At 41.1% G+C, this 21,735-nt stretch overlaps 6 non-coding genes across 6 annotated transcripts; 4 read left to right on the forward strand and 2 right to left on the reverse strand.

Annotated features, from left to right (window-relative positions):
* The first annotated feature begins 401 nt into the window (after positions 1-401).
* trnak-cuu (transfer RNA lysine (anticodon CUU)) lies at positions 402-474 on the forward strand. The gene has a single exon. It is a non-coding gene; the product is annotated as a tRNA-Lys (tRNA).
* Positions 475-1,459: 985 nt separating this feature from the next.
* Positions 1,460-1,531, forward strand: trnae-cuc (transfer RNA glutamic acid (anticodon CUC)). The gene has a single exon. It is a non-coding gene; the product is annotated as a tRNA-Glu (tRNA).
* A 2,223-nt stretch (positions 1,532-3,754) lies between these two features.
* On the reverse strand, positions 3,755-3,828 carry trnan-auu (transfer RNA asparagine (anticodon AUU)). Its single transcript has one exon. It is a non-coding gene; the product is annotated as a tRNA-Asn (tRNA).
* Positions 3,829-4,243: 415 nt separating this feature from the next.
* Positions 4,244-4,314, reverse strand: trnag-gcc (transfer RNA glycine (anticodon GCC)). Its single transcript has one exon. It is a non-coding gene; the product is annotated as a tRNA-Gly (tRNA).
* Positions 4,315-5,370: 1,056 nt separating this feature from the next.
* trnaq-cug (transfer RNA glutamine (anticodon CUG)) lies at positions 5,371-5,442 on the forward strand. Its single transcript has one exon. It is a non-coding gene; the product is annotated as a tRNA-Gln (tRNA).
* A 2,590-nt stretch (positions 5,443-8,032) lies between these two features.
* trnav-aac (transfer RNA valine (anticodon AAC)) lies at positions 8,033-8,105 on the forward strand. The gene has a single exon. It is a non-coding gene; the product is annotated as a tRNA-Val (tRNA).
* The last annotated feature ends 13,630 nt before the right edge of the window (positions 8,106-21,735 follow it).

The following is a 21,735-nucleotide window of genomic DNA, read 5'->3' on the forward strand; positions in this document are numbered from 1 at the left end:
GATTGATTTCTGTGTTTCTCCTGAGAGGAGAGATTCAGTGGGATGAGTCTGTTCGCTCTGGAGTTTAGAATAATCAGAGATGATCTTATTGAAAAATTTGAAATAGGGAAACAGTGTGACATGAAAATCTTGAGAGGGTTTCCCCCCCGGCCCCTCCCCTGGCTAAAATATTAAGAACAAAGGAAAAATACGGTGAATGATGTAAGAGGAGTTTGGAATGCTTGGGAAAGGTGAAGCTAAGGATTGAAAGATGTGATTGATGTAATTGATGACTGAGAGGGATGGATAGAAACTTTGGGGATTCAATGTAAACGTTGAAATCTGAACAAACTGAGACACCAAATAGAAAAGCCATATTCTCTCCATGCATTTTAGGTTACGGAAAGCCCCATAATCCATGTGCCCCGCTAGCTCAGTCGATAGAGCATGAGACTCTTAATCTCAGGGTCGTGGGTTCGAGCCCCACATTGGGCTTTTTTTTATTGAACTTTGACTCATTCCTGGGTGAATTCCAGATCTCCGTTCCCCCAGAAGTGTCAAGGCTGAAACTGACTCTCTCTCTCCTTTCTACGTTGTTCGTCTCACCGTTGTGAATGAAAACTGCCTCCAGATAACTGGAAGGCGGTGAGTTTAGCGCTGAACTCAGCGAGAGGTTTTGTTCTCATTTATTATGAGATTTAAACCCAGATCTGCGAGATTGTGTCAGTGGAAACAACAATCATCTCCATTGTAATTCAATCACTCCAGCCTTCCATCTTATCAAAAGACTATTTGTTCTTTCCTCCTCTCCCTCTCTATTTTCCTTGACTCTGTATTTGTTTGTAAACCATTAAATCATCAATTTCTTCCAGTTAGGGTCAAAGGTCAGCAACCTGTATCATTCCCTCTCTTTCCCTCTCCACAGAAGCTGTTGAAACTGATGAATCTTCCAACATTTTCCGTTTTGAGGTGGGATTTGCAGCAACTAAAATTGCTTGTTTTGGATCATAGTGGATCACTTTTCTCTGACTGAACCATAAGTGTCTAAATAGTTAAAGGGCTGAGGTTTTAAATAATAAGAGCCCCGAATATGTCACCCTGTCTGACATGAAATGAAACAAAATGAAAATTATTAATTCTTTCATAAAATGCTGCTAACACAATATAGATTTCATTGTCAGTATTTGTTGTCCATCCCTATTTCCCACTGAACTAACTATGTTGTTGGGCCATTTCAGAGGGCAGTTTAGACTCAATTACATTGTCTTACATTCTCTCTCCAGAGATGCCGTCATGCCTGGTGAGATTTTCCAGCATTTTAAGTTTCTTTTTTTAAGTTCCGGCATCTGCAGTTATTTGTTGTTGGCTGAAGGAGTCATTCCTGTTCGATCAAACAATTTGTTTTCCCTCGACAAGCCGTTCTGGAGAATTTGAAAAACGTTGCAATGTATCGGTCAGATGAAGACAGCTGCTCGCACCTTCCCTGGTGGTCTAGTGGTTAGGATTCGGCGCTCTCACCGCCGCGGCCCGTGTTCAATTCCCGGTTAGGGAATGTAGATTTTATCGCTGCCGACCAGCACAAGATTTAGGAGGGGCTGAAATTCTTTCCTGATGGAAAACAGGAGCGATCATTGTGCCAGTTCGAACTACCTGGAGAAACAAAATAAACCCATTGGCCCAATCCCGGCAATTTATATTTACATTCCCCTTGCTGCTTCCTCCTGTCAAAATGAATAATAATACATTCTACTCCACTACATTTCACTGTAGCTCAGCACACTCAAAGATCATTCGTAGCCTCTGCCTCTTCTATAGCTTCTTTTGGAAAATCTGCTGAACAACATGAGCTTTTCAAGTTCTGCTGTGATATCTGAGATTTGTATCTCATTGATCATCATTACCGTCTCCATTGATTCATCCCAGGTCACTGTCACTACAGATATAGTCACACAGTCATTCTATCATCTGCAGTGAATGATATTCCCTTCCTTTGCTTTCAAATACATTCACCTCCAGAAACTGATTGCATGGTGAGTATAATGTTCTGTTTAGCTGACAGTTTATCATCAATCCCGTTCCAGAATGGAGTAGCACCGTGTCAAAGTGGGTGGGAGTTGGTGACTCCACCAGTTCTGAAACCTTACTGGACCCCCGCGTATTTAGCCCCGCCCTCTCAGCCTCCATCGCTCCAACTGATTGATAAATGTCACTCTTAAAACTAATGATGGTGAACTGAAGACGTGGAATCGAGATTGATAAATGGTGTTGGTCTGCGGCCGGGGGTGGGGTGGGGGCGTTTATGGGGGTGGGGGGGGGGGGGTGGATGTTGCGGGGGAGGGAGGCGTTGGGGGCGTGGAGTGGGGTGGGGGGGGCGGTGCGGAGGACATGGGAAATTCTGATGGATACTGAGATGATAATGTCCATGAAATACTAGCCCCAAACTCCCATTGAGTTACATTCAGAGTCAGATTGCAGCTCGGAACAGAAAATTGGATTGTCTGCGATTACATTTAATAAAATCCTGTGTCAGCATTCGACAGTGAGATTGGTACAATGAGCTAATAACTCAAATCAGTGCACAGTTAGTCATTTTGAGGCGCTCATGCAATTTGCAGTGTTTATTATAGATCAGAGTGACTTAGAGCTCGAATTGTGCTGAAGTCAAAAATTATAACAAGCAACTACATTTTAAATATACACAAAACATAACATAGAGGCAGGGATCGGCTGGATTTCTAAACGGACTAAGGAAAAAAAATGAGCGCCGAGGAATGGAAAATCCCGCAAAAAAGAGACATGTGTCCAATTATAATGAAATATTATTTGATAATGTCTGGATGAGAAAATAGACAAATCTTTAAATCACTAAAATGTAAGGTTATACAATAATTAGCTGGTAATCGACATGTTCACTCGCCGGAAGGTAAATATGAACACAAGTATTAAATTCACTATCCTTCGGCCAGATTTCCCTGTGAATGTTACTGACAGGGATATTAATGCCATTGCTTTACTAATTGCTCCCTTTCCATGGAAACAGGGAAATAAAATTTCCTCAAATATTTTCTCAAACCTGCTGCACTATCTTGTGATTAAAATGATACAACAGCACCATCTTTTGGCGCACAACAGCGACTGCAGGCGCTGGTGCTTGTGAGCCTGCGAACCGGTTACTGAAATATGAATATTGAACGATATTGTCCGAGATTGGAGTTTGTAGAAGGATCTCGGCTGGCGTATTCGCCCTTTTTATAACCAGGCACCGCAGATAAATCGTGTTCTTCATTTCCCATTGGGAGATAATGTCTGGAGATTGAAGTTGGGATTATTTGAAACTTCAAATTGTACATTCGAGGCAGTTATCAGACGTTAATCAAATTCAGAATCTTTTTGGGTAAACATTTCTGCCCTCTGCAATTCGTTTGTCAGACATTTTCACGGTTTAATCTTAAAAAAAGCAGAAAGAATCAGACATTTACAGGAACACACACACACACACATTGGAGCCTACAGAGAAACAGGGGGGCATACACAGATTCAGGGACACATATAGATGTAGGGGCACACTAGATTCAGATACACCAAGATTCAGGCGCAGACACATAGAGATCCTCGTAACTCGAAAGATACAAGGGCACACACAGAATCAGAGGTATATACAATGTCTCAGCTTGTAGACTACCAAATTCTCTCTCGTAGTTCCAAACTTTTCAATGAGTTGAAGAAGGCAACTGTTTACCCGTGAATGCTGATAGTGAGAAAAATAGCAAAAATCCGTCCCTGGGTGGTCTCGAACCACCAACCTTTCGGTTAATAGCCGAACGCGCTGACCAATTGCGCCACAGAGACTGAGACAACAACACTTAAATATATTCTAAACTAGTGTGTCAGTGACCACAATTCTATTTCTGAAAACCTGTTCCAGAACTGCAGCATGACGGCACTGTTTACAATTCTATACAAGTCTCTTTAGTTCCGTTGATCCTGCAGCACTGCTGGAGTGTGTTTCTCCTGTGAACGGGCAGGTAAAATGAATCCATGTCTCTTACCACAGGCAGGAATTCAACTAACCACCAGTAGCCCAAAGATCCAATATTTTCCACTCAATCATCAGTAACACCATTCACAACTGCACCTCCTTCCCAATATTGTGACCTATTTCCCTTAAGATTTACTTCCAAGACTGAATATTTCCCTTGTTTTCCCCCAAAATTGGCAGGAGATTCGATTCAACATCTAGAGTGAACGGGGATAGAAGAAGCCTTGCATTGGCCGGGAATCGAACCCGGGCCTCCCGCGTGGCAGGCGAGAATTCTACCACTGAGCCACCAATGCTCCTCTTGCTAGCGATACCCCCACATGCTCTTTCTTCCTTCACACTCAGCAGCATTGTAATTCCTTACTTTGTCCTTTCGTTCCCCAAATGCCCACAAATGCTCTCACTCAAATCTCACACGCAGCATCGCACAAGCCTCTCATGCTGTTCAACACCTTCCTTTCATTCACAACCGCATCTCAAACTTTCGCCCTTCCTCCAAAACACAAGCACTCTGCAACAATCCCCCTCTCACACAGCCTCATTCTCCCAAATATGCCTCTGCTTTCACCACATCAGTCTAAACACAGTTAAAACGTGTTCAAATCATTTGCACACTGTCTCTTACAGTCAACTCATATCAGTACAATATGCATCATGCCATTCTGCAAAAGCTTTAAATTACTACATTTCTTCAAAGCTGGTACCCAGTGCGATACCAGGCCAAACTTCCACTTTCAACACTTGATAACACCGATATAGGGTTACAAGTTAGCTCGGAATGAGTTAAAAAATAGGGCTTAGGAGAGCTAGTAGGGGGCACGAGAAGTCCTTGGCAAGTCGGATAAAGGAAAACCCCAAAGCTTTTTACTCTTACGTTAAAAAATGCATTAAATCTTCATATGTCGAGGCCAGTCTGCGACATCTGAAAGCAATGAATCCGAACCACGAGACCACCAGGATCCCACCTGCCTGATTCTCCCAGATACTGGTTACAGGAATGTGCACAGCGCCAATTGTCCGCACTCACACACTCGTTCCTGTATGTTAAGGTTTGAATATGTTCATATTTTCACATTGGCTTCCAGTGTGATGAAAGCAGAGCTGTGATAAGCTGATGTTCTTCAGTCGATTTACTGCAGTGAGGTTTATGTCATTTCGATGCAAACATTGGTGTTTGAATGTGGTCAGTTACAGTGAAATTTAATGCAGTGGAAGGGAGCCTACTCATTTTTGCAGGAGAAACCAGCAAGGAAAATATAAATATGAAATGTGCCACGGGACTGATATTTCTCCCTGCTGTTCAAAGTGGCACAAGTATTGATCCACGATTTGCAGGTTCTGACCTCATGTTGGGTTCCGTGGTGTAATGGTGAGCACTTTGGACTCTGAATCCAGCGATCCGAGTTCAAATCTCGGTGGAACCTTGTTTTAATTTGCAAATACAGATGATAGATTGGCTGAAGGGTGTTTCGTTGAAATTTATCACCAATTCCTAATTCCTGCTGTTACTCAATTCAAGGGCAATTAGGGATGATATTAAATGAATAAAGCCAATCTCAATAATGGACCTTTTCTTCACAAGTAAATGCAAACTTTTCGACAATTCTTGTGCCTGCAACTTTCGAAATGTCGAGCTAATATGTAACAACTATCCCACTTTCCTACATGGGCCAGTGGCGCAATGGATAACGCGGCTGACGACAGATCAGAAGATTCCTTGATGGCTCAGTGCAATCCTTGAAATGATGTTCTCGAGTTCCTTGTTACTTTCGATAAAAAAGTTATTTAATAGCTTTATACTTATTCAGAGAATTGCTGGCAAGCACATTTTCAGCTTCCCTGGAGAAAGTAATGTTAGGAAATTGCTAATGAACAGCAACCGACTATTTTAACTTATTTTTTTTCCGGGAAAAAAATTAAATAAATGCTAAACTCGAATACATGTTGGACAGAATTCAACATGGCTTAGAGGATTTACACTATTTTGTAAAATTTTTCATAAAATTCAGCATTTCTGATTTTGGAGAAAGCATTTCAAGCTGAGGTCAGTGCAAAGATAATTTGACTGTAACATCGAGTCTCTGATAATATTCAGCACCAAACCGAAATCATACAGACTTCCCTCACCCTAGCATGTTTCAGATGTTGATTAACTATGTTAGTCTGCACCTAAACCTATTAAATTGTCTTGTAGACTTGATGATTGCTGATATGTGCAGGTGTCAAAATAGGAACGTTTCTTTCCTGGCAATGCATCAGGAATTTATCATTTCTTATTTGACACAAAGCATTTGAGGCCGAGGCCAGAGCGAAGGTACTATGGGTGTCACATCGAGATTCAGATAATGTTCAGCAACAAAATGACGCGGGCGATGAAGGCATGCGAGGGGCAAGGTTTAAAGGAGATGGACATGGCAGATTGTTTGCACAGAGAGTAGTGGGTTCCTGGAACTCGCTGCCGGGGAGAGATAGTAGAAGCGAATGCAGTTGTGACTTTTAAGTCACTTGACAAGTACGTGAATAGGATGGAAATAGAGGGATATGGTCCCGGAAGTATAGGCGGTTTTAGTTAAGTCGGCCAGCATGGTCAGTGAAGGTTTGAAGGGCCGAAGGACATGTCCCTGTGCTGTAATTTTCTTTGTTCTTTATACTGCCATTTTTCTTTACCAAAAACTGAGCTTCAGACCCTGTAGCTCTGTATTTAACCACTCCATCTCTGACATCTTCTCCAGTCACACAATCCTTTGAGATGCCTGTACTGATCTTATTGTGGCATCATGAGCGTTCCACATGCAACATGACTTGTATCGACAAATTCTCATCTTGAACATTTCAATTGAAATTTCAAGGCGAGCAGAGCCTTTTGAGCAGAATGGTCCAGAATCCCACCCCCTTAAATGTGAACAAGTTGTTTCTGATTTCACTACAGAGATTGTCTATTAAACAATGACTGAACACAGGGGGTGAATGTGAGAAACTGAAGTTTCCAGTTGAAGAGGTTCCCAGTGTCTCTGAGCAGCTGAACTGGGGAAGCCTTTGGGCAGAGACTGCGCTGCTGCTATTTCCCTTCCTGACCACCAGAGGTCGCAGTAACTCGACAGGGCGCTGCTCCTCCCAGTATCACCTCTTGCCCACTCCTGCCCGGCCGCTGCTCGTTGGCGGAACATCCGGGTCATGTAGAGAGGCGGGGCCAGCCGCCATGTTGCCGTGACGTCACCTTCAGTCCCACCTCCCGCCGAGGAAAAAGCGACGGTTCAGATATGTAGAAAGTGAGAGAAATTCCGCCCCGGAAATCCCGCCAGGAGCGGAATTAAAATTAAATAAAATACATATTTTTATAAAGAGGCAGGTGGCGGAACCGCGCATGTGCTGTAGTATTTTCCCAGAGCGCATCGCGCTGGAGTGATTGAAAAATAGACGCAATAACAAAAATGTTCCCGAATGGAGAAGAAACCGAAAGTCTGACGGGTGAGGATGTGGATAATAATCATCAAGATTCAACATATTAAAAGATTAAAAGGTAACTGCCTGGGCGCATGTGCAGGAGGGGAATTCCCCCAGAGTGCCCTGAAACTAAATATTGAAACATATACAGAGTACAATTGTACAATGAGCGTTGACAAGATGTCATCTGGACTCGAAATGTCAGCCCCTTTCACTCCTTATAGTTGCTGCCAGTCCTTGTGAGACTTGCCAGAATTTTCCCTTTTCGTTTCCGATTCCAGTAACCGAGTAATTTCCTTTTATTACTGAGTATAATGGATTGAGATTATTCGAAAGAAGATGAAAATAACGCATTAATAAATGGGCAGAAATCATTGCTCCCTTAGATTTTTTCGAGACTGACACTTTTAAATGTTGATGTTGGGGATAAGTTGTACAATCAGATTGAAAGTAACGGTTATCTTCCTGAATTCAGTGGCATGGGCTCTCAGTCTAACCATCGGAACCTGCAGCAACACAGCGCAGTTGAACATTGCAGACAGGCTGATTTGGGCTAGTGTATTTCAAGCTGTTTCTGTAGTGTAGTGGTTATCACGTTCGCCTAACACGCGAAAGGTCCCCGGTTTAAAACCGGGCGGAAACATTCAGTCAAATTTTAGCTTTCTGATGTCTGCTTTGGAGCATTCCTTGATTTCTTTTTGTTGTTCAACATTATCCGAACCTCGATGTTAAAGGCATGTTTTCATTGCTCTGATATCACTCTCAAATGTCTGCTGGAAAATAATAAACTCCTTTTTGACGCACTGACAGGAAAGTTCGATTTTGACACCGAGCACTTATTCCCATCCTGTTCAGGCTCCAACAGAATTTAATGGGTTTCTAGGTGCAGACTCATATGGTTAATCACCATCTGAAATATCTGATAGTACTGTGTGCTCAAAAAGACAGATACAAGTGATACTGTAAGTGAACTTGTGGAAATGGCGGACATTTCACAGAATAATCTTTTTAATGGCTTTTCATCACTAAGAAACAGGAAAAGCCACTCAGACAGATGAGGGAATCGATGCTCAGTGCGGATCTACTGGACTTTCCTGTAAAGGGCCGGATTTTATGCGCCTGAATGTTTCACACCCATAGTGAAAAAAGCTCAAGTGTGAACCACAGATAGTTCTTGATTCCCCTCCATTTAAATGTAGTTGACTTTGTGTAAAATCTGACGACAGCCAATCTGAAAATTGGATCTGTATTACCCGGAGATTTGATTCGTTCTGTTGGTCAGTTATGTTTTCAATTCAGTGATGATCAATATCCCTTGAAAGTTATTTGCTTTTGTTTGAAAGCTGACTGTGGTCAATTTCAAAATAAGTACCATGGGATGTGTATTTCGCAGTGATTCGCTTTCTTTTGTTTGTTAGTCATGCTTGAAATTCAATGCTGTCTATTTCAATGATATTCAGTCCAGAATGAGGGCATTTCGTGTCAAATAAATGTATTGAAGTTAAAGGTTGAATCAAAGAACCGGGAAGGTGCAATGTCATTCGATGGGATTTTTATTCTCCGCCCATTTTCATATCGGCAAATTGTCACTTTGTGCAAAAGGAGGCCATGATGTTCGGTTAGTGATCAGAGAGCGCCCTCCCGTGGACAGTACAACATTGGAAACAGACGCAAAACCAAGACCCGAGATATCTGCACTCAGAGACACATCCAATACAGGCACAAGACTGGACAAGAGGAAACTTCCTCTCAACATCCACACTGTTAGCACCTCTTAGAGTTTTGAAGGTTTCAGTCAATTTGCCTCTTACTCTTCTGAATTCTCGTAGGCACAAACCTGACATCACCATCATTTCCTCATAAGATAACCCGCTCATATCTGGCAATAGTTCAATGAAACTCCTCTGAACTTTCTCTAACGCATTAACATCTTTCTTAAGAAAAGGAGGCAAGTAGTGTGCACAATATTCGAGATATGTCCAATGCCCTCGCTAATGCCAACATTTCCGATCTATCTTGTGTGTCAGCATATTCAGCATTTATATCTTCACTCTCTTCATCACTGCAGGAATCATCCCAATTATATGTTTCTTGACCAATTCAGCCCGTGTGTATTTGTTCAGGTCAAATCCAGTTTAAATAACTTGTTTGGGTTTTATGCTGTGTGACAGAGATTGTTTGTGAGGATATTTCTCTAAATGGACGTTCAAAAGTCATGTGATACGGTGCTGCACAACAGTCTTGTTCAGTGGCAGAAGGATCTTGACACAGAGGGTGCGGGTTGAAGTAAATTGGTGGAAGAAACATGGAGACATCACGAAAAACATTGTCAGACAGTGAGTGATCCAGATCTGGAATGTGCTGTTTCAGAGTGTGGTGCAGGCAGCGCCAATTAATGGTTTCAAAATGGAATTGCATATGGTCTGAAAATGAACAAAATGCTAGACTGTGGGGTACAGAGTGTTATTGGATGAATTGCCTCTTTAAAGGGCCAACACATACATGAAGCTTCAAAATGCCTTCTTCTCTGCTGTAAGTACTTTGTCAATGTTGAAAGGGAGACAGTGTCATAGTGTTAATATTTCTGAGAGAGTAATTCCGAGGCTAGGCAAATTTCTTAATATATATATATTCAAATCCACTTACAAAAGGCTTTAAAATGCAATTACAATTTTGCATTTAAAGTTCGTTTCTGTAATTGCGGCCATGACAAGAAGTATATCAGATTATCTAATGCCCTGCAGAAAAGGAAACCTTCCATCATTCACCAGTTTGGCTCAGAATTGACTCCAGGCGCACACGTGTTTGGCGATTATGTGCCTTCTATGAGGGTCTAGAAAACCAGTAAATTCAGTGTATTCGCGATTGCCAATATATGCTGGCCTTACCAGCTGGGTATACAGCCCATCAAAGAATAAGAAACAGCAACTGAAATCAGCATTTCACAACACCTGCATTAGCAAAAGATAGTCCAGGAGATGGCAGTGAAACTGTGCTTTTTGGCACGACACGATACTGATGATCATCTGAGTTATTTCTGTAATAGACTCAGTCTTTGTCCATCCTAAACGTGACCCAGTTTCTCTGACACGAAATCATTTTTCTGATTATATGATAATAATTCTCAGCTGATTTTGTACTCAACAAAATCCCAGTTGTTGCTATACTGCACCAAGCCTCATTTGACATTACACCGTTCACTCTGGCAGTTATGACAGCACGGAATTAATCCTCGTCTAATGGCATGAAACTCTATATCTCCGTTGTTACTTCACTGGACCATCTCTCTCCTGATAATGTACCAGGATATGTTACTGTTTGCATTACACGAGGCTCCGTCTCAGTTATTACATTGCTGAAACCTGCCACATATAAAGAAACATTGACAATATCTCAATCGCTGCTGCACTAGTCCACCTCCCTGTTTATACCAAATAATATTCTGTCTCTAATTATTATTCTGTTTCATGATTTATTTATTTCTGCAATTGCCCCTGTCAAAGTTTATATCAATCTAAAGGTTTGGTTTGAAATTACTGCATCGGCTTTGTCTCAGTTTATATTATACAATGACCAGAATCTGACAAGATTACACTGGGAGACAGTTCTATTGCGCCAGCTGCTCTCTCCTTTATCAGTGTGCCAAACCATACCTCTGCTCATTTTACACATTATCCTTTCTCAATTATTGCTTTATTCTGCATTGCCTCACTTTTTATTCCACTGGGTCACATCTCTGTTTATATCACACGAGATCATGTCCCTATTTTCTGTTAGCGCTGATACGCTGGAACCAGTCTGTTTAAATTACAGCGCACATTGACCCTGCTTATATTAGAATAGACCTTGTCTTTGTCAAAACTAAGTATGGCATGTCTCTATTTAGATGAGAAAACACCACGCTGGTTAGTAATATACTGTGTACACTCTCTCCGTAATGACTGAACTGGGCCCAGTCTGTATTCTTATTAGTACAGTTGCTGTATCGATACCAGGTGCATTCGGCTCTATCTCTGTATTACTGCACAAAACCCATCCCTCGTTTATATTACAACAGATAGCATTAGTTGGATTGGCCACGCAAAATTGCCCGTTATTTTCCCTTCGGAGTATGTGGATTAGCCATGGTAAATGTGTGGGGCTAACGGGGATAGGGCAGAGGGGAGGTCCTGGGGTAGGACACAGACTCGGTGGGCCAGATGGCCTTTCTTCTGAACTGTAGGAATTCTACGGTTCTATGTCTAAGAAATATCATAGACATTTCTGTGCTTGTGTATTTTATATATTGTATTTTCTAATAACCCCCTTGAGAGAAATGATCTCTTTTAGCAATTCCCCTTCAGTTTTCCCAGTGATAACCTTCAGCCCATCACTGCCTTCCACGAATGCATGAAAACACCAAACAGTTCATCTGTTTCAACTGAAGGTCATTTAAGTTGTAAGTATTTATTCACAAACATTCGGTTGTGTGCTCTTGCATACAAAATGATTTCAGCCTCACTATTTTGTTCCCGGAGTTGACTTATCTGTCTTTAGGGATCTGTTGGAAAATGAATAAATCGCATCTTGAATGACGAGGAGATTATGAAAATTGATCTTCTCAATGCCTCACTGAAGTTCCTGATATAGGACTCAATTGCGTGCTGAGTTGTGAAAATGATGGTGAAAATGACCCTGGATATATAGCCGACAGGACATAATTATACCTCTAATTCTCAGACTTCTTATTCCTATTAATGCTAAGGATTGAAACATCTGCTGCTCTCCTGAGAAGGTTCAATATTTTTATTTAACCGTTATCTTCATCAATTCCATGGTAACTATCCCAAATATTTTCTACTGTGTATAGGTTGTACAATCTCGGTAATACGATGAATCAGGATCAGGTGTATCATAAGGGTGGCCAGACTTTATGTGATATAACCAGTGATGTTGCCTGGTGAACATGGACTGCAGCGATTCAAGATAGCAACTCATCACAACTTTGTCAGGGACAATTACAGAAGGGGAACAGATGTCAGTGCTCCCGACATCCTATAAATGATTAAAAATTCTGCAGTAACAACAGAGACAGAATCGAATCTAATATAGACAGATATTCTCGCACAATGATGACATAAACTGACCAAGAGAGTCATGTAAAGCAATGTATGGGATCTCTAGAGTAAGAGAGACAGAGCATGATATCATATTTAAATAAACATTTCTTGTGCGATTGATAATTCTGGAAAAAAGTAATTTGTTCAATAATAATCGACAGGTGTCCAATGAAGGAAATCAGATTCAGGTTCTAATTCACAACTGATTGGGTAACGCTTTCCAAAAAATAGCCACAGGGAATTAGAACATTATAATTTGAATGACTAGCTTCAGTGTAGCACTAACAGAGACAGCTGGGCCCGGAGTCAGACTGGGACCTGATATAAAAAAGCAATTATTTCTTGGGCCTGAGCCCGGGTGTCGTTGTCATGACGAGTGACGCAGGGATTTGTGTGGCAAACACGGATTGGAAACCCTATGGCAACCGCAGGAGTGACTGACTCCACCTGACTAAGAGCTATTACTCCCAAGGTGGCGGGGGGGGGGGGGGGAAGTTAGTCATGGGAGGCTCCATATTTCCCTGTTATCTGAGGCAATAATGGTGAATAATTGTGAATAATCTGGTCCCTCTCATTCTTACAATTTGTTCTACAGTTACAGACAAAATTAGGACACGTGAAGACTGAAAAAACTAAATATAAAAACATCATCGGAGGCAAAAAGAACAGTGCAATAAATGTTAAGGATTGTTGTGCTTTTCCTAAACAAGTTCGATCCAATGCTAATTTGTTCAAAGTCACGGCTTGTATGTAGAATTGAATAATTGAATTTCGGAACAGTCCACCTCCCCGCCCCCACCCTCCCCACCCCCCAGCACTCCTCCCCCAGGCACACACACAAACACACACAAACACAAGTGTTGTCACAAGATAAGAGTAGCACAAGATGAAAGCTGTATGAATGTTGCATTTTATTCAGGCTCAATGAAGGCCGGGGGTGCGGAGGGGGGGGGGGGGGGAGGCGGAGGGGGGGAGGAGGAGGGCGGATACAGAATCGATGCTTGGACAATGATACTTAAAGGCCATTAAAATGGACCTATTCTCGAAAAATCCTTCAAATTTTAACTCTATGAAGGATATATCTCATTAATTTTCCAAAGTTACTGTGAAATCTGATTCCATCAGCCTTTCAAGCTCTTTATTCCATTTCATGACAACTGCTGTGTCAAGGTGAACAATTAAAATTCTGTCGCCCTGTTCAATAAAATCCGTCTTTTCCCATTGGTTACCTACCGTCCTTCGAGTAGAAATATTCTCTCTTTAATTACCCCACTCACAACTTCACGATTTTGAACTCGAATTAAAGTGTTCAAATGATTAACAAGGAAATGGAGAGAGACAAAAGGAAATTTGGGAGAAAGAAGAACAGGGTGCTGACAGATAAAAGCTGAGGAACAAAAATACATAACAGATGGACAGAAAATGATCAAACAAGGAAAGATAACAGCTATCATTCCCTCCCTTCACGGAATCCGGGGGAGTTCAGTGACTGATCCACTGACCATTCCGATAATGTCCTGGAATGGAACCTCTGAACAGATCGCAATAGAATCAGTTGTAAATGATACCGTAATGTGATCTGTGTGACTCTGCCCTGACTCTGTGGGCGGATATAAGCCGCACTGACAGATGTTCTCACCAGATTGTGGTCTCTGGATTTATTTTCTGCTCAGAAGTGAGATGTGCGGATTGGAACCGGCAGCATGAAACAGGAAGTTGTGTTACCTGAGAATGAAACAACCGGGGCCAGTTTGATGTTATCACTGTGAACATTCTTCCTGCCTATGAGGGTGAACTCACTCTGAAAGCATCAAGAACAACCATACAGATTGCTGCCCGTCTCAGCATTACATTCACTTCCATTCCCATTTTAAGGAATCAAGAAAATGATCATATTAGGGGGTTTAAATAGATTAATTGAAGGGAAAATGGACTGAAGATTATCACTGAGAGAAAAGAGGAAAAATTAAAGCAACATTTCTTTCCCGCCGAGGTGTTTTAAAATAGGAAGTTTAAGTGTGTTAAGTGCTGTGTGAGAGAAATCGAAGAGAGGGGTTTAAGCGGATGAACTGCTTTGTTTCCGACACTGAATTTTCCACTGATGAGACTTTTGTGCTTCACCTTTTTAGTCAAAAGATCTCGTAACCAAAAAAATAAACAAACTTTATTTTTTAACGAGTAGCCAGATCCGTTTCCTGGGTACCCGTGTAAGTGAGTTAATGGAGACTGAGGGAGAGAATAAAATTTATCTGATGTAGCTGCAGTCTGAGGCAGAGAAAGATAGGAGAGAAGTTCAGTGAATCATTTGAAAGATGCATTGCACTGGCAGCGGAATGGTCAGCTGTACATCACATTCAAGGGCGCCCCGGGCAAATCATTACATTTAGGTTTTGACTGAGACATAGAAAGTGCAAGTAAATACTGAATATGTTACTCATATCGTTTTTAAAGTTAGTAAGAATTATTTACACAGTGGTTAGCACTGGAACCTCACACTGTTACGGACACAGGTTCCATTTCGGCCTTGTGTAACTGTATGGTGTTTGAAAAATCACCCCGTGTGTGAGTGGGTTTCCTCCAGGTTTACCACTTTCCCTCTACAGTCCACAGATGTACAAGGTGGTTGGAATGGCCATGCTCAGTTGCCCTTTAGTGTCCATTTACAGTGCAACGTGACATTAATTTATTATGTTCTTCAATCTCTTTCGAACAAGAGAAAGCTGCAAGTTTCATCTCAAGCTTTCAAGAAAAGCTTGGCCTGGGCCCCACAGGTCCCTGGACAATGTTTATAGTGTCTTCTTCCGTACAACAGTCTTGGATCAACCTACAATTCCTTCGCCCCAGGGATTCAGAATCAATTCATTCCGCCCAAAGACACGTAAAAAAAGTAAAGAGAAAACACTGGAAAATCTCAGCAAGTCTGGCAGCGTTTGTAAGGAGAGAGAAGAGCTGACATTTCGAGTCCAATGACCCTTCATCAACGCTTTGTCAAAAGGTCATCTGGATTCGAAACGTCAGCTCTTTTCTCTCCTTACAGATATTACCAGGCCTGCTGAGATTTTCCAGCATTTTTTTTTCTTTTGATTTCAATTCCAGAATACACAGTAATTTATTTTTATACTTCAAACAACACCGTTCTTTGGAAATAACACGAGAACCGAAGATTCCTATCTTTACTCTGTCTGTCCCAGATAGACTCCAGTTCCACTGTGAGGAAAATGACCCTTCACCACACCTGAAATTGCCGAGCAAGCCACCCAGTTGTATCAAAGCTTTTATCGACAGTCAAACAATAAAATCATCCCGAGGGCAAGTTTCACGAAGGTGGTTCACAACCGCCTTTTCAGCAGGGATAATTAATGTTGGCTTTGTTGCTCACATCCAGAGGATCAATGAAAGCAGCGCAAAGTGCTGCAGGTTCCAGAAATCTAAACAATAAAAACGCTACTCAGCAGCTGAATGGGCATCAGCAGAGAGAGAAGCAGATTCACATTTAAGGTCGATGCCAGGATGCAAAATCTCTTGATATAACTACAAAGAGCAAGGCAGTTATGCCCAATATCCGACACAAATCCTCATTTTTCATATAAAATCGCAAAGTTATGGTCATTTATTATATCTCGGTTTGTTAGAGCAAGTTAAGCGTCCATTACTTACTGTGTTTCGAACATTATAGCAGTGACTAAATTCAGCAAAGTGAGCTGTAAGAACGTTGAGGCGGCATGAGGTCGGGTAAAATGTTCTATAAATGCAAGTTCCACCAAAATGAAAGTTGTAATTTTCTGGAAGTGCTGAGATTATTGCAGATATATTCATTCTTCTGCCTGATCATAGCATCATGAACTCATAGAATCCCTACAGTTCAAGTGGAGGCCATTCTGTCCAAAAAGTCTGCAACGCTCTCCAACAGAGCATCCTACCTGGGCACAGCCTTCACCCTATCCCGACAACGATACATATTCACAGGCTAATCCCCCGAACCTGCACATCGCTGAACACTAATAGGAAATTTAACATAGACATTCCACCTTGTGAAGGATGTTCTGCTGGATAGCTGGTGCAGACTTGATGAACAGAATGGCCTCCTTCTGCACTGTAGGGATTCCGTGATTCTACGTTGCACATCTTTGGAAGCTAAGGGGCAATTTATCATAGCCAATCCACCTAACCTGCATATCCTTGGACTGTGGAAGGGAACTGGAGCATTCGGAGAGAACTCACATGGATATGAAAACCACTCACATTCACCCAGGGTTGAAATCGAACCCGTTTCCCTGTCACCTGTGAGGCAGCAAAATTAATTGTATCCCTTAGTGATAACCATATTTGATTTTTTTTATCCTCCTGTCGTGTGAGTGTGATCACTATTTGTGACAGGAATATTGAGACATCAGATTTTTTTAAATTGAATTTGTCTAGTTTAAACAGATTAAATCCTCAATCAAATTAACATTCAGTGGAATATCAGCCTGTTAACAGATGTTTTCTTAATTGTGACTTCAGAACTTTGAGAACTAATTCTGAAATGGATTGTATCATTTTCTTTTAATTAAATGCAACTGGTGTTATGAACGTTCAAAAAGTTTCAATTCATTTTGAACCAACTGTTAATATTCTTAAAATAAACCGCTATTTTCAGTTGAAACGGATCAATAAGTGATGGTTTATGTGGTTTTGCTGCCATGGACATTTCATTGTAAACAGTGAGTATTTATGTAAATGAACACAAAAATAGAAATTCCAAATTAGATTGTTGACTGACAAAAAAACAACAAATATTTCCCCACCAACACAGCACAGAAACAGAGACAACCATGCAAATCAATCAACGGATTCCAGTAATGGTTGTTTTTCAACATTATTTATTCATCAGTTATGTGAGGAAAAACATCATGATGATATCTAAGCTCAGAATTAGGAAATAATGCCTCTGATCCCGAAATGTAATGACACTGCAAATGTGTTCATGGAAATTTCCTGTGTTTCATCCCTTTCTCTATCTTTCTCCTGTCTGGTTCTCTGTCTTGTCTCTCCATGATGGTTCATCGTCTTCACTCCACAGCACAAAGTCAATGTCTGCCCAATGTGTTCTCTCAGCCACAGTTACAGGCTTCTAAAAGAATATAATTCAATAAATTGGAATAAATGACTGAGATTTACTCTAAAAGATCTCTTCAGAAATCTATAGTTTTGAAATGCTTGAAACATTTTCTTCTGCACCTAACCTCGGTTACACCTGGTGATAAGGATTCAATGTGGAATCTTTCCCTATATTTAGCCGGTGTTATCCCTGTCCTTGGAGTATTTGACTTGACAGTGTGGGGGAATATTTACTCTGCGTCTAAACTCATTGCACCTGGCTTATGAATGTTTGATATATCTTTGTCAGGGAAGATTTAATCCGTATCTAATCTCTGCAGTACCTGGCCTGGGTGTGTTTTGTGGAACTGTGTGGACGGCTCTTTCCCCTATACCTAACGCTAATTTAAACCTGCCTCCTGGATCTCTGAAGGAAGAGTGCAGGAGAGTTTTTACATAGAAGAGTGTCCATGCTCTTTCTGCCTTAATTTTGTTTGAACAGATTTGTAGGCGGAGTTTCACTCTGTTTATAGACAGTATACTGTTGTGAGAATGTTTGAATTGAATAGTTTAGAGGGAGATTCACTTCGCATCTCACTCGTGTTATTCCTGCTTTGGGAGTTATTAATTTGCCAGTGCAGAGGGGACTTTGCATTCTGCAGCTAACCTCATGTTACTCCGATCCTGTAAGGTTTTGATGGGACAGTCGGCTGTCTCTACAAATTTCATGGGGATTGAACCAGTCTCTTTATATTACAGTAAATTTACCCTGTGTCAGCTTGTATTATGAGCCATGCCTTTGTTTATTTTCCACTAGACCCTAAGTCTTTTTATCGTGTACGTAGGATGTTATGTTGTCTGTCTCTACACATAGTAAATTGGATATATTATCTGTCCGTTCTAAATTAGACGCTGGCCCTGCTTATATTATGTGTCACCATGTTTCTGTTTATATTAAACTGGACTCAATCCTGTTTATATTAATTTAGATCTCTCTCTGTTTGCATCAAAGTAGATGCGACCTTATTTCTGCAATTGTCCATATCCACGTTTATATTGCATTGGACAGGGTCTCAGTTTTTACTGCACTGGTCAATGCCAGTAATGATTAAAGTGGCTGGGAGAACACAATTCTCTGCATCCTTCTGCAAGTGCAAACTCTGAGGTTTTGGACAGTGGAAAAGAAGGAGTGGCATCTGAAATCTACTTCTGCTGGCTGCAGTGAAAGTGGATGTCAAGTCCTGTGTAGCATGTACTGTCAATGAAGAACAAAAAAACAAAGACAATTACAGCACAATAAAATACTGGTGATCCAATACTGCCCGTTTCTGGATCTTGCCTGATAGCAATCTTTTTTATCCCAACATATTATCTCTTCTTCTCACAAAACCGTGGAGTAAAACAAACATAATTCAAAGAGAGGCATAGTTAAGTGTAGGAACAAAATTGCCACAGTGAAATATATACAAGGTGACTATCAAATATTACATAACCAGAGAGAATGCCGTGTGCAATGTAAACTGAGCTGTGGTCTAGCAGAGTATTAACACAACCAGGCTGTATTTTAATATAAACAGGGGCCTGATTCAACAAAATAAAGAACAAAGAACAAAGAACAACACAGCACGGGAAACAGGTCCTTCGGCCCAACGAGCCCGCGCCGCCATCTTAACAATGTGTTTTTCCCCCTCCACCCTTGACCCAAGTCTATGCTTATGGAACCCCCACTGGAAACCAGATTAAGGGGAGAACAATTTAGGGACAATTTGTTACACCGATCAGCCTAAGAGCACATCTTTGGGATGTGGGAGGAAATCGGAGCACCCGGAGGAAACCCACGCAACCACAGGCAGAATGTGCAAACTCCCACAGACACTGGCCCAAATCCATGTATCTGCACAGCAAACAGTGATAGTCACTGAGCTGTCGTGGTCCCCATCTGCTGGTCCAGTTTTAAGCAAACACAAACGACGCGAAGTACTGGGCTACTCTCGAAACATCCAAGAGCAGCCCACGCACGACCCACCGTGTGCATGTCCCTCGTTAGACAACAAGGTGAACCGAAGCACCTGCGGAGTAAAAGAGAAAAAAAAATCAACACATGTAACAGTTTATAGTAATGAGTTAGTGTCGAGTGCCATGTGGGGATGGTCAAATGCCTAATTCCAACGAGATCCATGAACCGTGAAAGAAACATTTTAGAAATAACATGGTCAAGGAAAATAAAACTGAGGGAGTATCTCGCACAGTTTTACTGATATAGGAACTTCTTAGACATGAACTGAGACAGTGCTGGTTAATTAATGATACTGGACCAAATGAGGAGAATGTAAAAAAAAGTTCAGAAAGGTAGTAACTATTTTCACCAATTACGATCCATTTGCAATTTAATAATTCCATTCACCCGATCTCATTCATACATAATGAGGAGTGTATTTAAAATTACTCTATGGTAGGAAGGCGACGTTGTCTAGGCCCCCATGTATTTCCCATTGCTAATTGCATTTGGTAAGCTGGTGGTGAGCCGCCTTATTCAATTGCTGCAGAACCTGCAGTGTAGGTACACCGACAGTGCTCTTAGGGAGGGTGCTCCTGGGCTCCGACTCAGCATCAGTAAAGGAGTGGCCCAAGTGAGGTTTGTGAGTGCCTTGGAGAGGAATTTCCAGGCGGGATTGTTCCAATTCCCCAGTTATCATCAATTCATACAGATAAACAATTAGTTCACCAATTATGTTCATCAGTTTGATAAAAGCAAAACACTGCAGATTCTGGAAACTGAAACAAAAATTATGAATGCTGGAAAATCTCAACGGGTCTGATAGCATGTGTGGAGAGAGAATAGAGCCAACGTTTCGAGTCAGTGTGATTTTTTTTTGGAGGAAATTGAAGAGGGTGATGACGGAGAAATGTTGTGGGTGGATAGAGATTAGGATTTTTTTTAGGATATAGTTCGTGATTGAGATGTTGATTAGTTTAGGATGAAGAAGTTTGTTATAATATTTGGGATCACTCTGTGAATTGATGCAACTTGTGTGTGGCTCGAAATAGTATCTATTATTTCTGTTATTCCCATCTCACAGGAAATATATGTAGCTTTTCTGACACGTAGTAGGAAACAATGATGATCTCTCCAAAGCATCAGATTTGAAACAAAGGCTCTATTCTGTCTCCACAGATGTTACTGAGATTCTGCAGTATTTTCTGTTTATTTTCAGCATTTCATTCTATTTAACATATAACTGCTTTGCTTCATATAATTTATTGATTTTAAAATTTATTGACAATACATTGATTTTTTTGACATCAAGGAATAAAATCTGTCCCAGAATTCAGTGGGGAATGGAATTAATTCAGGCCGAGGAGAATGAACAACTACCCAGCAGCCTCTGCGCTTCATTGACAAGTTATCACCTCATCATCGCACAGAAAGTCCTGGTACATAGCTGGGGTGTGTGATGATTGTCAAAGTGATGATATAAATGAAACAACCTGTACTTCATGTGAAGTTACTGAATTTTTAAATTCCGGTTCATTATTACGCTGTTTTGGGAAATAATGTGACATTTGTAGTTTTCCAGTGAGTTTCACAAATATTCCTGTTGCTATCTTATTTACTTTTCACCCTGATACCTTCACTAATTTGAGTGAGAGCATGTTGATTGATTTGTTGGATGTGAAAGAACCAGTATTTTATATAGTACAATCATTCCTCCTCAACCATATCACGCTCTTTATTTCTGTCCTGGATATGAAGATTCAGCATCAGCAGAGAAATGAGCCGTCCGAACTGCAGGAAAATCTCCCCCTACTCTTCAAGAGGATCAGCTTGCTAACTCCCAAGAAACTCGGAATGTATTTCACCCAGACACTCTGGAAGGATTGAAGCTATTAGATGGACACACATTGAATAAAGGAGTTGTTTCAATTTATGAAGTAGTCAAACACAAATAAGGAAATGTAGAACAGCATCATTCAGTACCATTTATCAATGCATCCGCCAATCTATTCACTAATTCCTCAATCAAAATATTCAGGCATCCAACAGTCATTCATCCATCAGTCATTCAAATGTCATTCATTCCTGTGTCAACACAG

Source organism: Carcharhinus amblyrhynchos, unplaced genomic scaffold (assembly GCF_965287045.1).
Source record: "Carcharhinus amblyrhynchos unplaced genomic scaffold, sCarAmb.v2.hapA scaffold_38, whole genome shotgun sequence".
In the NCBI taxonomy this organism is placed as follows: Eukaryota; Metazoa; Chordata; class Chondrichthyes; order Carcharhiniformes; family Carcharhinidae; genus Carcharhinus; species Carcharhinus amblyrhynchos.